This window comes from Zalophus californianus, chromosome 12, assembly GCF_009762305.2.
Source record: "Zalophus californianus isolate mZalCal1 chromosome 12, mZalCal1.pri.v2, whole genome shotgun sequence".
NCBI lineage: Eukaryota > Metazoa > Chordata > Mammalia > Carnivora > Otariidae > Zalophus > Zalophus californianus.
The window spans coordinates 89,881,336-89,898,955 of NC_045606.1; the positions used below are offsets into that span (position 1 = coordinate 89,881,336).

At 38.7% G+C, this 17,620-nt stretch overlaps 1 long non-coding RNA gene across 1 annotated transcript; it reads right to left on the minus strand.

The window, feature by feature from the left end:
* Window positions 1-37: 37 nt before the first annotated feature.
* Window positions 38-16,935, minus strand: LOC113911756. The gene is made up of 5 exons (XR_003516590.1): window positions 16,811-16,935; window positions 7,679-7,811; window positions 6,069-6,113; window positions 1,273-1,360; window positions 38-175 (listed from the first exon to the last, which is right to left on the minus strand). It is a non-coding gene; the product is annotated as an uncharacterized LOC113911756 (long non-coding RNA).
* Between the last annotated feature and the right edge of the window lie 685 nt (window positions 16,936-17,620).

Consider the following 17,620-nt stretch of genomic DNA (forward strand, 5'->3'; position numbering starts at 1 on the left):
GGCCTCTGTCAGCCGGACGAAGCTGCTTTACTCGTTCGGAATCCTAAGTAGGATTAACGTACTCTCGTGGCACCAGTGACTTCTGCGTCAGTCCCAAGGGAATAAGACCTTCTCTTCAATGCCTGCTAGCAAATGATACTCAATTCATAGTCCGGTGAGGTTGTTTATAGCCATCCTGTGTCCCAGTGGAGAAGGAAAAAGTTCATTAAAAAACATTTCCTGAAACCACCTGTTCCATCTTCCTCAAATTGTCAATTCTCCCTAAAATTTCTTAACTTCAAAATTCTGTCCATAGAAATATAGTAATCTTTGTGGCAGACATGTAGTGGATAACTAACGGAGGCCAAGTGAGATCAGCAAAAGCTGAAGAAAAATGTAGGTAGCGGTGCCGGTGTCACTTCTCATTATTTCTTTAATTCCAGGCCATCAAAAGTCAGATCAGGAACTATTACCCAAATGGTGGCTTTCTATAGAATCTTGTCCATGTAGAGACTTTTTATTTGGTACCCCGGATAAATATCTCATTGTATTGATTCACATTTAGCTATTTTTAATCCCTCAACTTTTCTTACTATATGTGCTATAGTCTTAAAATCAGATTTTCTGAAGATGGCCCAATCAATAGAAATCAAACTTATAAAACTCACTTCAAATTTCCTATTTTGCATTTTAGATTTATGGGCCTTATGATATCTTGACCAGTAATATCAATGTAAGTAGCATGATTAATTTTTCAGTATTAAACCTTAGCACTTCAGAGCTGTTTTGTGTGACTTGCCTCATCGATGGCCTCTCAACAATTTTGAAAGTTAAATAAAAAGCACAAGGTAAACAACAACAAAGAAGAGCAATTAGTAAGAAGCAAATTGCCAACAATAGTTGTATGTAACTTACCCTTTATAAAAATAACTTTCTGTTTGAATAACTATAGTCATTTCCCCTGAATCTCCTAGGTGTAAACATACAGCATCAGTTTATACAGATTCCTTTACTCTACAGTTACTTCAATGTAAATGTTTACTATTTTAAATCCACATTTACTTTGATTTTATTTCTTCAAATCAGTGAATCAGTTGAATGGAAGGGACATCAAGCCAATGGGCTGTTCGGTTTGCTATAAATGGAACAATCGACTGGCCGAATATTTCACTTATTAACTTGTTGTACTATTATGATGTAGATTCAACTTTAGTTGGGATGAACTCTTTGGATTCAAGGATTAAGGAGTCTGGATTTGGGTGTTTTCTGGTCCACTCTAACAATTCAACTCACCATGAATCAAACAGCCTGTTGCTCTTCATTGCCATTACATCCTCCCTTCCTTCCTTCTGTTCTTGATCTTCGCCATAGCCACCACAACCTTGTTGAAAGAGAAACCATCATGCATTACAGCAAGGACGTGAATATAGACTGACACATCATGGAAGCTTTGTCAACTGGAATCAGAGAAATGGGAAGAATACTGAATGTAGTAGATGATTAGAAAGACACAGATTATATTCAAAGGTTTGCATTAACTGTTGCTGGGTTTGTCTATTTCAGTGGCTCTCATACAGGAACTGTTTTGCTCCCCCGGGGACATTTAACAATGTGTGGAGACATTTTTGGTGGTCACAACTTGGGGGAGAGCTACTGGAATCTGACAGATAGAGGCCAGGGAGCCTGCTAAACCGCTCACAGTGCACAAGATAGCCTCCCCCTCACACACACAACTAAGAATTCCTTGGCTCAAAGTGTCAATAGTGCCAAAGTCGAGAGACCATGGTCTATTTTAAGGAATTCTGGAGCTTACTTTGTATACATGGGAAAATAATCCTGTATCACTATTAGAATATCAATGCAAATTGCTCACCTGTTTCAAAAAGGTAATGCTCACCAATTGTGTATCAGACACACTGTCATCTGTGAGTCTGGTGTATTTGTAAATCACAGATTGGGAACACGGGGGACATCGACATATCCAGAATTAACAGACCATGCACATAGCACATTGTCTCCAACATCTTCATGTCCCATTATGATTGCCACAGAGTCCAGTCAATTGAAGTTGCTGGTAATTAGCCATTAAAATGATTGCAGTTGATATGGTCAGTTTCTATCGGAGCTGCCACTTTTCCTTTCAAAAACATTGAGAGCATCTTTCAGAAACAATCTGATTCATCTCCTTTATTTTCACTGAAAAGGTGAATAACTGTCAAGAATTTCTTCTCTCCTCATAGCAATAATGTAAATACTCCAGAGTGGTCTTATAAGAAGAGGAGATTAAGAATGTCAAAAAGCCAGTTCATTTCTTTAAAAAAAAGAAAAGAAATGATTCCTCTTTTACCAGTTCGCATTAATTTAACATCAGCTCCCAAATGTTAGGACAAAGTCACCAATATAGGAAGTCACATGGGATAAGCTTTCCCATTTGAATGTGGAAACTGGAGGTCCCACATACTTCTGCTCCTTATCCATTCACTGCTTTTTTGATCCTGGAGATTTGACACTGGGGAAGACTGAAATTCAAAATGGTGGCAACATATACTTAGAAATGCAATCTACTTTTATTTTCTCTTACTTAGTCCACTGGTAGTTGCCTTTCCCCAGTTTGATGATACACCTTTCAACAACCACAGCACTGGTGTTACAAATAGATTAGGGAAGCACCCAAAGCTGGATGAATTGTGCAAAGTGTATTTTCAGCATGTACATACGATACCATGCCTCTTAAATATGCTTCTTTTAAAAGGGTGCACGCTGCAGCATGAACTGTGTGCATATTTAATGTATCTTTCTGGAATATGCTGTATGCTTAATATACATATTCTATAAATAAAGTAATGAACTGTATCATAGAAATACATATTTCTGTATGCAAATAAATATGTTATACACAAAATCTTAATATGCAATATGGTATATGTTGCTTCAGAGAGTAACAAGACTAAATTTCATATGCCCATTTTTTTAAAAGTAGTACTTGCTTTTGAAGGAAGAGGTTTAAGAACAGCCAAAATCCTACCCATATTACGATGAAACCGTTTTATAATCTTTGAAACCATGGCACTGATTTTAAGTATCTCGTGGAGGAATATATTAATAAATCTTTGCTGGTGTCAGCTCACGTGACAAGAATGCTCTTTGCTCCTGTGCTCCCGACTGGCCTGTGACTAGAATCTTTCTGGCTGTTAGTGTTCCAACAGCTGTGTTGCTCTCACGTCTGATTGCCTGATGAGATTGCAACCAATTCATTGACATACAGCTTTGCTCTCCTCCAAATTAACTGATTTTTGTCAAATAAAAAATAATCATACAAGGAAAAAAGGATGACCTTCAGACTTTTTCATTCTGAGAAGCAAAGTAAAAACAAAAAAAGTACAGCACTGTATTTTATAAACCATTCTTTTTAGTTTGAGTCCAATACAGCATCCCATACATTAAATGCCAGAAATTTCTAGAGTAGTATAGTGCAGGTTTCTCCAAGAAATGATGAAATAGGTGGTTTGCTTCTGAACGCCCTCCATTTCCTCCATAACACTTCTCTTCCTCTGCTTGTTGCCCACTCAACTACCCACATTCTCCGGAACATTTTCTTTGGCTCATTAGCATGAGTTCCTAGTTAACAAATATTGTTATGATTTTTGTTGATATGGGGCATGCCATCCCAAGAGATACTTGCATTTTAATAAAAAAACAGAAACACTAAACAGCTCCAAGATCCCTATTAGTCTTTAGTTACCAAGGTAGTAAGTGGGAAAAATAATTTTCAGTGAATTCTAGTTTTCTATGCAAATTTTATAACATGCTTCACTGTCTGTCCACTTCCTAAATTTTACCTGTATGTCACAATCCATCCTTGTGCATTGTTATCTCTTATCTGGACCAGAATCATTTCTAGAAAAAACAACTGAAAAAACAATTGAGTTTTCTATCAGTTCTCTGTTAGTTTCTTATTGGTCTAGTGAAATGTTCTCATTTCATTTTTTAGAAGTTGACTGAATACTCTATCAATGGATTGCCAAATGTTATTCCTGGCTAGGTGGCTTTAAATACTGAGACAGGAGAAACATCTTGCCATCATAAAGGAAGAATTTTCCACGTTATAACACATACCAGTCTTTTTCAATCAAAAATTGAAGAAACAGAATGTGGTAAGTTGTGGAATATAGATATTTATTAAATAAGTGACATCCTATACAATCTGTTCTTTGGCTTCCTAAACACACACACAGTAAGTCATGGGAAATTACAGAGGCAAAATGGCACCCATCTTCTGAATTTGCACCACTTACCTAGCAGCTCATCCTAATCCTTAAACTATACCTTTACTGGAAATGTGCATATCTTCAGAGATTATATTGAAGGATTTTTTTTAGAATGAGTATCCTTTTTGAAGTCATCATTATAAGATAAGGGACAGACAGGGTTAGTGAATAAATTGTGTCTGTGTCCAGGAAGAATTACAATGGATTACTGAGGTGGCCAGTTCAAATCTGGATAATAGTTGAACTAGTTGCACAAAAAGACAAACATTGGGGTGCCTAGGTGGCTCAGTCGTTAAGCGTCTACCTTTGGCTCAGGTCCTGGGATCGAGCCCCGCGTTGGGCTGCCTGCTCAGCGGGAAGCCTGCTTCTCCCTCTCCCACTCCCCCTGCTTGTGTTCCCTCTCTCGCTGTCTCTCTGTCTGTCAAATAAATAAATACAAAATCTTAAAAAAAAAAAAGACAAACATTATGATTCACTCTGTCCTTAAAGTAATTTTCTTCACATTGTAAGTTACTGCCTTTGGATATAGAGCAGGTGCCTACATTTGTGACAGTGTGAGTATCTTTGCCAGGGCCATATTACATTATGCCATGGGTCAGTTGTTCTCAAACTTCAGCCTGATAGAGAATCACCTGCAGATTATTGGGCCCCATCAGTGGGTCTGACGTGAGGTCTGAGAATTTTTAAAAATTCTCAGTGATCCTGATGTGAACCACACTTTGAGAACGACTACCTTTTACAGTCTAATGAAAAATTTCACCAAAGCATTATGATAATTAACAAGACGTGTTACAGACAGTGAAAACTTGACATTTAAAACACTATCCACAGGAGAGAAATTTTTTTCTTAGACATAAAGTTTGTTGCTTACTTACAAATAGGCTCTTCATATTTTCTGTCTCTTGGGAAATTTTTAGTGCCATGATCTCAATGCCAGAGATAAAAAATAACCATATTGATAAGTTTACTTGAAGAACCATTAGCATATCAAAGTTTAAAGACAAATACAACAGAAGCTTGAATTCTGTGATATCTCCAATAAAAGATACTTTAAAAATACATTTTATATTGTCTCCTACATCATATATTTTTGCATAAAATATATATGCAAACGCATTCTCCTGTGAGTATTCAAAATGAATCATTCCATTATTTTGTTTAGAAGCAATGTTAAGTAAAAAATATTTGCATTCTAGAAGGAATTCTTCAACTTCTTAACACTCAGGCACATAAACATATGCACACTCACATACACGCACATAAAATTGACACAAACAAAACATACATGCACATAAACACAAGTTTCACCTTATATACCTTGACGGTGCCCAGAGGCACAACCTTTCCACTACTTTCAAAAGCCTTTGGAACTCGGCTAGAGAAGACATTGAGCTCACATCAGCCAAGTGGTACTGAAGAAAAAATTCTGTACTTTGATCAGTAAATTGCAGAATGTTCTCAAAGCTGTTAGGATCAATACATTTTAGCTTTATGTCCGCCACTAACACATCCCAGTCATCTAAAGACAATTTCTCTGAAGGAAGCAATTACATGAAGTCATGGTGAGAAAACACTTGAAATCTATCATAACACCTGGAAGACATATCTACAAATACATGTCTTCATGATAGGTACCCCCAAACACTAAACAACTATACAATATGCTGCTTTCAACCTCAACCAGACTATATGAAGAGCTGCGTGCAAGGAAAAAAGTCATGATTTCTCAGCACATTTCTTCCAAAATCCCTCTCAGCCATTCTTTTTAGGTTTATAGCTCTTTATACCTGTGGATGATATAAAAACACGAGTGATATTTACTCTGAATATGCAACAGATGATCGAACAGTCCAAACGTCTGGTATCCTGAAAAACAAACAAGAAACCAGGAATGCAAGTCTCATCTTGCAGAACAAGTAAGATTACCAACCAGATCATGTTTGCTTTTCTTGGGATTCCCCCCCCCCATTCTGTTTATTAATGAAGAAGTGCAAGAGATCATTTAAAGGCCAGATATTAAATGGCTGAATAAAACTATTTTATTTTTTCTCAACCCAGTTGGGTAGCTTAACCTACACAGAAATAATAATCTGAACAACATTGTATTTAAGCAGAAAAGATAACCGTAAGGATAAAATTAAGAATAAAACAGGAGCAATACAAACAGGACCTCCCAGTGAGGAAAAAAAACTCACCCCCAAGCTCTCTCAAAGAAATAACAATAAACATTTAATAGAACTTCTTTTCTTTTTTCCAAGTTCTTTCTATATTTTCCTCCTTCTCTTTTTAGTATTTTTGCTAAAGCCTTTACTACTGTTGTTTTAAAAGTAATTTTTGTAAACGTCCCGAGTGTCGAACACAAAAATGGATGTTCCCCTGGAGCTTGCTTTAAATTTTGTCGTAGTTGACATTGCTACTCCAGAAAGCAAAAGGCATTAAAAAAAAAAAAATACAGCTGCTTACAATGGCATGTGTTTTAAATATCAAAACAAAACAACGTAGCAAACATCTGGACAAAGGGCAAAAATATGGCTTTAAACAACAAAAACAAAAAATCTGTGTACACGATGGCTTCCAAATGTAATTATTTCCAAACAACATGGCATCAGTTTCCTCTGTGGGCCTCCCCGGCACTGTTCACAGCATGGCGGACGTCGGTCCTCGATACCCTGAGAGGAGCTCAGGGCATATCAACATGCTGCTTGAAACCAGGCCCTGTGGGAACGTGAGTGGCATGATCATCAGCTGGGAACTTGTCATGATTAAGTATCAGACCTAAACCAAGCAATTCAAGCCTATTAAGCCCTAGTTGAACCTGCTGTGTGCGAGAAACCACAGTATCACAAACTTGAGCACTGAGGAAGAATAGAATAATTAGAAGTTTCAGACATGATGGAAAAGGGAGCTAAAGCTGATGCTCAGGGTACCCACATCTGTTAGGAAGCACATTGTAACAGACCCTTTAACAGATTCCTTGGCCATGTACGGGTGAAATATTTTATGTCACTGAAAAATTAGGATGATAAGGTTATGTTAGCTGTTAACGACTCCTAAAAACTTGTCATGACAAAGGAACTTGGTATCCTCCTTGTTTCCACTGCTTTGCTTTTTATTGAAGTAAGTAAGAAATACAACATTCATTAGAAATACACAATAGTGTAGAGTCCTAGTCTTTTTAAAATCTTCCATTAAAAGACAGTTATTTAAATGTATGTGAACTTGATAGGCTCTTTAACGATAATCTGATTTAAATTGGATTAAAGATATATATATATAGTATTGCTATAAATTACATATATTTATACAAGTCTTATGCATTTTATTTATAAAAGGAAAGAACGTGTTTAAAGAGATGGTAGTAGGAATTTAATGGAAAGTGATTCACGAATGCAAGGAATGAAGTATGTGCCAGTGGAAAATACTCAACATACCAAAGGAGTGTTGTCTTGATGATCCATGGGTGCAAAAACATTCCAACTTCCTGATTCAGTACGGAGGACATAGTTGGAAGATGCTAACGATGACACGCCATGTCCTGGGATGTGTTTTGGCCAAGCTGTATTCCTAAATAAAGCATTATACCCGTCAGAAAATCCAACAGTAATTTTTTTTTTCAAATACTTCATCATGTTTAGAACACATTTGTGAGCATTTTGGAAGACAGACTCTAAGTACTCCTGGGTACTCTTCAGGAAAGAATACCAACTGGTACAAAGTCCTCTTTTGAAAAAGTACTAATTTTAATGCAATGAGCATGAGCTCTGGCTCTACCCTTGAAAACTGTCACTTCCCTTTGTCAGATGAAAAGTGTTCCAGAGCACTCTTTCTATCCTCTGCTTCCCATTTCTCAAATATCTACTGTATCGGAGAGAGAGATGCCAAATTTGCTTAGGTTTCTATAAATATTCGGTGGGCTAGGTGTGTAGGGAAGCTTTTCTTTTTGTATACGATTTCCCCAAATAATTGACTTCGAGACATTGATCTGGAATCCCTTGTCTCCTTCCAAACAAAGGGAAGCAAGGCAAAACCCACACAAACTAATGCCAAATGTCCTCAAACTACATGAGCCAGGAAGTACCATGGTGAACGAGCTGAGAAGTTACTGTCCTTGCCTGTGAGGTAGTGCCAACCTCAGCCAGAGGAAAGGATTTCCTTCAGATATTTTCACACTCAAGCTTCTGGTAAATTTAGATTATTTGATTCTCAGCGTTGGTCCAATGTCATGTGCTACCTATTCACACCTCCATCTAAAAGCATGAATTCTCTGTAGCCTCCACGATGGTCGTAAACGCTTCGCTTTATGCCATGGGCAGTTTAAGTTCCTCAAGGCTCCATACTCATCTCTCTCTCACCTCTTTATTCTCTCCTGACACAATCCCATCCATAACTTCAGCTTTTATTATCATCTTAAATGTGACAAGATGTAAATATCATCTCCATCCCAGTCTTCTCCACCATCTACCTGCACTATTCTCTGTCTACCTCAGAACCCCTCCTGATACCTCAAGTGTACCGGAGGCTTACCATGTCCAAGCTCACATTCATGATTTCACCCACAAAATTGGCCCCATTCTGCTGGTTCTTAGTCCATCACCTACTACGTGCACAAAATGGACACTATGCCATCACCCTGGACTTTCACCACAATCACCCTTCAAGTCCTCCCAATTTTACCTCCTAAGTGTGAAATGTGTCTAGTCTATCCATCAGCTTCTCCCATTCCCACTAGCACCGCTGCATAACACAAGCGACCTCACCGATCTTGCCCCATCCACTCTGCTCCCATGCCATCCGTCTCATACTTGCAGCCACAGCGAGCTTTTCAGAAGACAAATCAGAACACATCACTCCCCTGCTTAAAAACCTGTTAGTGAGTTCTTTTGGCCTATCCACATACCTTTATCTGACTTGTAAGCCCTTCATGGACTGAGTCCCTCCCCCATCTCCATCCTCACCTTCCAGCACACTCCCAGATGATTTCGTTGCTCTTGCCTCATTGCCACAAGCCCCATTCACCCCCATCATGCCCTCTCCTGCCTGAAGACCTCAGCACAACTTGGCCAGGAAAGCTCTCCTCCACCCCTCACTATCTGGTTAACTCCTAATAATCCTTTAAACCTCAAGTCAAAGACGACACTTTCAGAAATGTCTCCCCTAACCTGTCTGACTACATCAAATCCTCCACGATAGCTCCCATAGCATTTTGCACAATTTCAATTTTATTTGTGCTTGTAGGATTATTTGAATAAATTTTTGTCTTAGTTTGTAGACTGTAAACTTTGTAAGTACAAAAACCACATTTGCATCTGTCTACCTGAGACAGTGCCTGATACATCGTCACGTTCTCTCTACGTAACATTTTTTTCTCCCCTTACTAGTTACATGACCTTGAGAAAGTCATTTAATTTCTTCAGATATAGATAATCCCTATTTACATGTATGCAGTATTGCTATAAATTATATATACTTATACAAGGAATATTTAAAAGATTAGAAGTAACCATGTATTTCCTAGCAGACTGCTCAACAAAGAGGGGTACTCAGTAAAAGCGTGTATTTATAACACTTCTTATAGTGAAAAGCTGTGATAGAGACAGAAGATGCCAGGCTGCACTTTGCTGAGCCCTAAATGTCCCGTCAAGCCAATCAGTGCTCTACCAAAACAAATGAGGCCTCTGGACCCTCAGGATCTCCTCTTCCAAGTAGAGAATGAACTTCAAAACACCCAAAATGCAATTGTTCTGTTCTTCAGAGACATGGCTCAAATTCTGTAGTGATTTTTTTTTAATTTTATTATGTTACGTTAGTCACCATACAATACATCATTAGTTTTTGATGTGGTGATCCATGATCCATTGTTTTCGTATAACACCCAGTGCTCCATGCAGTACGTGCCCTCCTTAATACCCATCACCAGGCTGACCCATCCCCCCTCCCCCCTCCCCTCTGGAACCCTCAGTTTGTTTCTCAGAGTCCATCGTCTCTCATGGTTCGTCTCCCCCTCCGATGCCCCCCCTTCATTTTTCCCTTCCTTCCCCTAATGTCCTCCATGCTGTTCCTTATGTTCCACAAATAAGTGAAACCGTATGATAATTGACTTTCTCTGCTTGACTTCTTTCACTTAGCATAATCTCCTCCAGTCCCATCCATGTTGATGTAAAAGTTGGGTATTCATCCTTTCTGATGGCTGAGTAATATTCCATTGTATATATGGACCACATCTTCTTTATCCATTCATCTGTTGAAGGGCATTTCGGCTCTTTCCACAGTTTGGCTATTGCGGACATTGCTGCTATGAACATTGGGGTGCATATGGCCCTTCTTTTCACTACATCTGTGTCTTTGGGGTAAATACCCAGGAGTGCAATTGCTGGGTCATAGGGTAGCTCTATTTTTAAATTTTTGAGGAACCTCCAAACTGTAGTGTTTTGCTACATATTGTAGTAATAAGATTATTGGGGTCTTAAGGGATCTAGTTCATTTTATGTGCCAGGCATTTTGTTACTTAGATCTGGCGAAAAATCACATGAAAAGCTATGATTATACTCATTTTATAAACAAGGAACCAGAGGCCCCATGAAACCAAGTAATTGCCCAAGGCCATAACTGGTGTTGGTACAGCCAGGACTCAGATCTTAAAAGTGGTTTATCAAAAGCAGGAAGCATATAGAAGCAGCCTGACCTGGTTTCCTGTGTCCAGGCCTGGTTTACACTGACTGCCTGATTAATTAATTATGCATCCTCCCCCACCCCCTGCAAAACTGCCAGCTAGGATAATAAGGTATGTGCTTATCCTTTATTTTGTTGGAGTGGAGGAACCCTAGGGCAGCTAGCAGTTGGAGAATGGTTTCTGATCCTAATTCTACCATTTCTTAGCTATAAAATCTCAGGAAGTCTTGTTTGTTCGGATTAGCCAAAATATCATGTTAACCTAAGTGCTTTGAAGATTAAGCAAATTACTGTCAGAAATATTTTATGGAGGTTAGAATTGATGCTCGGGGTTGATATCTGTAGTCCATGGATGCTTTAAGCAGCTGCCAAGAACTCGTCTGATTTGAGGATTTGAAATTTATCTGTGTGTATCGGTGTTTAGAGTGGGTACACCACTAGGAGAGCATTTCTGAGAATTCGTGCCGTGGAGAATCTTTTCTTTTGTGTAGTAAGTTGAAAGATACATTTAGACAGTTAAGTGGAATGTTTCCTAGAGTAAATTCATTCCTCTTTTCTGCTAAAAATATGACAGAGGCAACATCTAAATAATCTCTAAATAAGTATGAGAGTCTCAAGTAAACAAACAAAAGAGGATGAGAAATGAAGGTAAACTCATTTTGCACTAGATACAAGGAAAAGCAGAGCAATGCACCATCTCCTATTTCAACCAAGACTTAATTTCAACCTCCTAGTTATACTTTGCTGTGTGAGATAGGCATGTTTTGCCCAAGCTTCATATATCTGTTTTCAGGAAGTTTGTGTGTCGGTACTGAAAACAGAAATATAAATAAATTATACAAGAGAGAAAAAAAAAAGAAATATATATATAGGAGGGACGCCTAGGTGGCTCAGTCAGTTAAGCGTCCCACTCTAGATTTCGTGGTCATGGCTGTCGAGCTCATCATCGGGCTCACGCTGGGCATGGAGCCTGTTTGAGATTCTCTCTCTCTCCTTCTCCCTCTGCCCTTCCCCACTCTTTCTCTTAAAAAGGAAAGAAATACATATTGGAATAACAATATATATAATAATCACACACATGGGACTATCTACCAGATCCCAACAGTTCTTACCATCAGGATCAACACGTGTGGGATGGGACTGAGGGGCAGAGGGTGCTAGGTGGTAGGTCTTTTCCCTTTGGGGCTTTTTGGGTTCCCCAGGAACACAGCTGGGGAACATGGGGACGGGTTGAGGGCTCTTAGGAAAGAGAAAGAGTTCTTACCCCACTAGTATTGCATTCCACAGCACAGTTCTGAGGAGTCTGAAGGTTTTGATAAGGTAGAACAATTATTTTTTTTTTCCTTTTTCCCCTTAAACCCTCCCATGTGTCTTACAGTTACTGAAATTTGGGGAATTTTTATTAAGATTGTCAGATATTCTGATATTAGTCTTCAAACAGCACAGTTCCTACTAACTTCAAACAAAACAGTGGAAGCATCATTAGTGGAACAAAATGTCCCTTCATAAAATGCCTACTGACTTTTTCAGGGGACGTGACGCATCTCACCAAGCCAATCCTTATACCTACTATTGGAAGCAATCACTGTTATCCCCTTTCCCGGATGAAGAATATGTCAGTTGTGAAGTTAAATGATTTGGCCTACACCAGTTTGATCACCTTTAAATAAGGAAACAAATTGCTCTTTCCCACTTATAGAGCACACTTCAGGCAGTAGAAAATTAGGAGATAATAGCTTTCATACATACCTAATGATACCATACTTTCCTTCCCTAATAAATTTGAGTTTGTAAGGAAAGTCTTTCAGGGACTACTCTCAGGTATGAATCAAAAATTTCAGGATATTGTCACAAGGTAAAGCAATTTGAGGTCATGTCAGCGCAGACCAGTGGGCTATGTCATCCCCAGATGGTGCTGGGTGGGGCCAGCTATCGGTTCCATCGATTTAAATTTCTAATTTATTTCCAAATAGTGTTCCCAGCCAAAGGAGTACTATATTTGCTTTTCAAAATTGTTCAAGAATCATTAAGATCTGTTATGTATTTTCATTAAGATCTGTTATGTATTTTCCTAACTAGAATCCAACTTGCTGCAATTAAAAATCTTTCCTTTTTATTTTTTGGAGAGGTGAAAAAAAATCATAATAATCTTTAGTAATATTCTAGGATAAATTTTGAGAAGCTGCTTGAGGCTTTCAAATTAAATGATTGAATATGAAAGCTGAGACTTTAGTTTTCCATCTCCCTTCTTCGCTTTCAAGAGTTCTAATCATGGTTCTTACACTAACCGCCTTAAGAGTCAGACACCATTTTTCGATTCAAGGTAAAGTCAGACTTGCAAGGCAAGTCCGGTTGAAGAGAGAGCTCAGAGCTGATGACTGGAGCTAAGTGCCCAGAGAGATCCCGTGAATGACTGACACAGAGCCAGAGCAGATGGTTGAAGAGAGCAGCCAATGTAAATCTCTGTCAGGTAAGAGGTTGACCTGTTACGGGAGGCACAGGAAGAAGGAGACTTTATCACTGGTCATTAGGCAAAGTCCTCACACCTGGACTCCTGACAGCATTCAGCTTACGTGATATCTACAGATATCTTTCCGTAGCCTCTCCCAATCCACTCCTTTCCCCATCCTGCTCTGTGGATTCTGAGAAGCTGACCTGTAGGCATTGCATTCACATGTCTGTTCCCTTCTAATTTCTAGTTGGAATGAGTCATCCAGGGGACCTTGCAAGAAGTCAGAGGGTAGGAGGAGAGTGAGATCATAATAAGTGTTTCCCTGAGCTCCCTTCCATTTGATACACCCTAACTTGGCTGTGTCCCTCTACAGGGTACCATATGGGTAGCCTCTCTGGATTCAGTAAGTTACCCACCCTGCACCTTGTTGTTCCAGTGTTGGGGTGGTAATGACTCTTCACCATTACTACTACCACTACTAGAAGACCTGGGGTCGTGTACTAATGTCTGTTGCATTTCCTAAACACCATCCTTACCTTTATATGTAGTGCCTTTAGTAAACTTTCCTCCCAGTATCTGTTGTTAATGGATTGTCTGTTACCTACTGTGTCCCTAAGTGATAAGCACTGGATATTCATTAGAGTAAAAACAGAGTAAATGTCTTTAATTTCCATGAAAGGAATAAAAGTGTAATTTAGGATTCCAGTTCTTAAACAATGGATTCCCAAGGCAGAATAGCCAGACAGGGACTAAGGAATGAGAATCACTGGGTATCCGTTGTTTTTTAGAACTATGGTCTAATTTGATGGATTGGCCAAACCAGGAGCCAATTATTATTAATTGTTCCATTTATTCATAATCTCAGTTATTCAGCAAATATTTATGGAGTGGAAACTCTATGCCTCATCTGTATTAGGTGCTTGAGATCCAGAACTATACAGAAAAAAGACAAATTGGTCTCTTCATCATGGAATTAGTATGCCTGAAGTAGAGAATGGACAGAAGTCTGAGAGATGGTCTGTGGAGGCCCTTGTCTATGGAGATGTTAGATAGACCATACTGAAGATTTTCAACTTTCTCCTAAGCTGTTAATGGGTTTTGAGGAGGGATGGCATATGATCAGATTTGAGATTTTAAAACACTGGTCTTATAGTGGTGTAGACAGTGGGTGGTAGACACAGAGAGATCAGTGAGGGGATTATTACAGTAGTTAAGACTTCTGCCTTGAACAAGGGAGTGATTGGAAGTGCTATTTGCTGACATAGTTAATGTTCTTTCTTGTGAAAGTTTGATTTTCACAGACACAGCTAATATTTAATCACTAACCATGGTGACTTTAACTCTCTCCAGCTTGTGCCAGAAATATATTACCTCTAAGAAATAAAATGTTTTTTTTAAATGTTTTGTTGTTCTTGGCATTGTTTCTTGTGAACAATTTTTAATGAAATATATAGAAAAGGAAAAGTTTAAACAAAGTGTCAGTGATTATCAATGAGACTATTTGGAAATACTCATTCACCGTTATAATCTCAAATCACGAAAGTTTAACATATCTTCCCTAACACAGAAGATAAAGAATGTATTAGCTCTAAACAAACAATAACAATGAATAGAATGAAAGAACAAGGGAAGCACCATTCAAATTTTCCTAAAATGTCTATTGGTGATCTAAAAATCATATGATCAGCTGTTTTGATTGGAAAGTTGAGCAGAGCGATGAAAACCGTAAGAAACCACTGGAAAACTCATGTTTTGAGAATTTGAAGTTATTGCATTATATAAGCAACACATTGATGGTCTCTTAAAAGCCAAACACACTTATTATCCAGTTCAGCAACTATACTCCTGAACACTTAATTCCAGAGAAATGAAGACTTGTGTTCACACAGAATCCTGTACATGAATGTTTACAGCAACTTTGTAATGGCCCCAAACTAGAAACAAGCCAGATGTCCTTCAACAGGTCCCTGGTTACACAAACTGTGGTATGTCCCCATCATGGGATACTACTCAGTAATAAAAGGAATGAACTATTCAAACACCCAGCAATCTGGATGGATACCCAGAGAATCATACTGCCAGGAAAAAATCTAATCCCAAAGGGTTATAAACTCATGTTTATATAACATTCCTGAAATGACAAAATTGTAGAAATGGAGACCAGGTGAGTGGTTGTCAGGGTTTAAGAAGGAAGTGAAACAAGGGGAACCCTCTTACACTGTTGGTGGGAATGCAAGCTGGTGCGGCCACTCTGGGAAACAATATGGAGATTCCTCAAAAAGTTGAAAATAGAGCTACTTTATGACTTAGCAATTGCACTGCTAGGTATTTACCCAAAGGATACAAACATAGTGATTTAAAGGGGCACCTGCACCCCAATGTTTATAGCAGCAATGTCCACAATAACCGAACTATGGAAAGAGCCCAGATTTCCATTGGCAGATGAATGGATAAAGATGTGGTATAAATATACAATGGAATATTACTCAGCCATCAAATAGTGAAATCTTACATTTGCAATCATGTGGTTGGAACTAGAGGGTATTATGCTAAGCAAAATAAGTCAGTCAGAGATAGACAAATACCTTACAATTTCACTCATATGTGGAATTTAAGAAACAGAACAGATGAACATAGGGGAAAGGAGAAAAAATAAAATAAGATGAAATCAGAGAGGGAGACAAACCATAAGAGGCTCTTAGCTATAGGGAGCAAACTGGGGTTTACTGGAGGGGAGATTGGTGGAGGGATGGGGTAATGGGGTGATGGGCATTAAGGAGGGCATGTGATGTAATGAGGACTGGTTGTTGTATGCAAGTGATGAATTACTAAATTCTAACCCTGAAACTAATAATACACCATATGTTAACTAAATTAAATTTAAATTTAAAAAAAAAAGGGAAGGAACTAAAACAGGGGAGAAAGTGACAGGACTATCCCAGGGCAACATGTAGGAAAGTCATGGGTGTGTAAATGTTCCATCTTGACTGTGTCAGTATCAATATTGCAATTGTGATATTGTACTACAGGTATTATCATTGGGGGAAACAGGGTAAAGGGTACATAGGGTCTCTCTATATTATCTCTTAAACTGAATGTGAATCTAAAACTATTTCAAAATGAAAAGGTTACATATGTATTTTTTTCCACAAACATTAGTAGGTGAAACTCGTTTCTTCTCTCAGCAAGAGGAAAATCAGTGGTAAGCACCTAGGCCTCTCTTCCACAGTCTATCACTTTAACCACCTGGTCGCCAAATATCGATTTCACTTTCCCTTCCTTTCCTAAAATCGACCAACTTCTTCCCCAAGGAGGACAATCATCCCTTTGAAGCAACTAGCTCAGTGACAAAGATCTCTGCGTGATAGGTAGTCCTTCCTTCTTTATCTGGCAACCTCTGAACCAAAAAAAAAAAAAAAAAAATCAAATTACCTGCACCCACCTGCTTCAGACCCCTCTCTGCTTCACACATCACAGGTGCCAGGATGGAGTAGAAACAAGATAATCACCACGGCATTCCTGGTAAGTAGGAATGGGGGCGAAGGGGAGGCCCACAGCTATGCTGCAGTCCCCTCGGGCAGCATAAAGACCCTATTGTGATAGAGTGCGACATTCCTAGATTCTGTTCTAAGGGAGAAATTCTCCTGGGCGTTGTTTAACAAGGTACTGGTTCCATCTTCAGGGATGGGCATCCTTGTGTACTATTTTCCATGGCCTTGTGTAAAATGGAGATGAGCCTGCAGAATTTGTCCTCCCGGGAGCCCGTCTCCTGCCAAGATAGGGAGCTTAAGTTTTTATGTTTCTGTTTTGCATGTCGTTTTGAACAAAGAATTTTTGGTCTGGACTCACAGCCTCTTTGGAAATACAATTCATTCAAACAATGAAAAGTCCTCTCTTCTATGGAATAGTCATTTCCATGGCAGAGTCACCATCCCTGGCATTCTTTTCAATACATTATAAACAAATCTGTTTCTTTTTTTCTTTTCTTCCTTTCTCACTAATGTTATTTTGTTTCTCCATTAAGTCACAGCTAATTTTAAGCCACCTGGGAAAACACGTGAAAAGATCACATCTTATCTTTGTCCTGCATCACTTTATGCAGGTGAGACATTTTACCAGGACTTCACCACTCAAAGCTTTAAGAAAAATGTATTTCTTTTTCCCATTTGGGGCTCTAAAAGCAGCCAGCTTTCCCATCTGCAAAGTCCTGAACTTCTATTCCTTTTTCCTTTCATTTTCTTTCTTTTTTTTT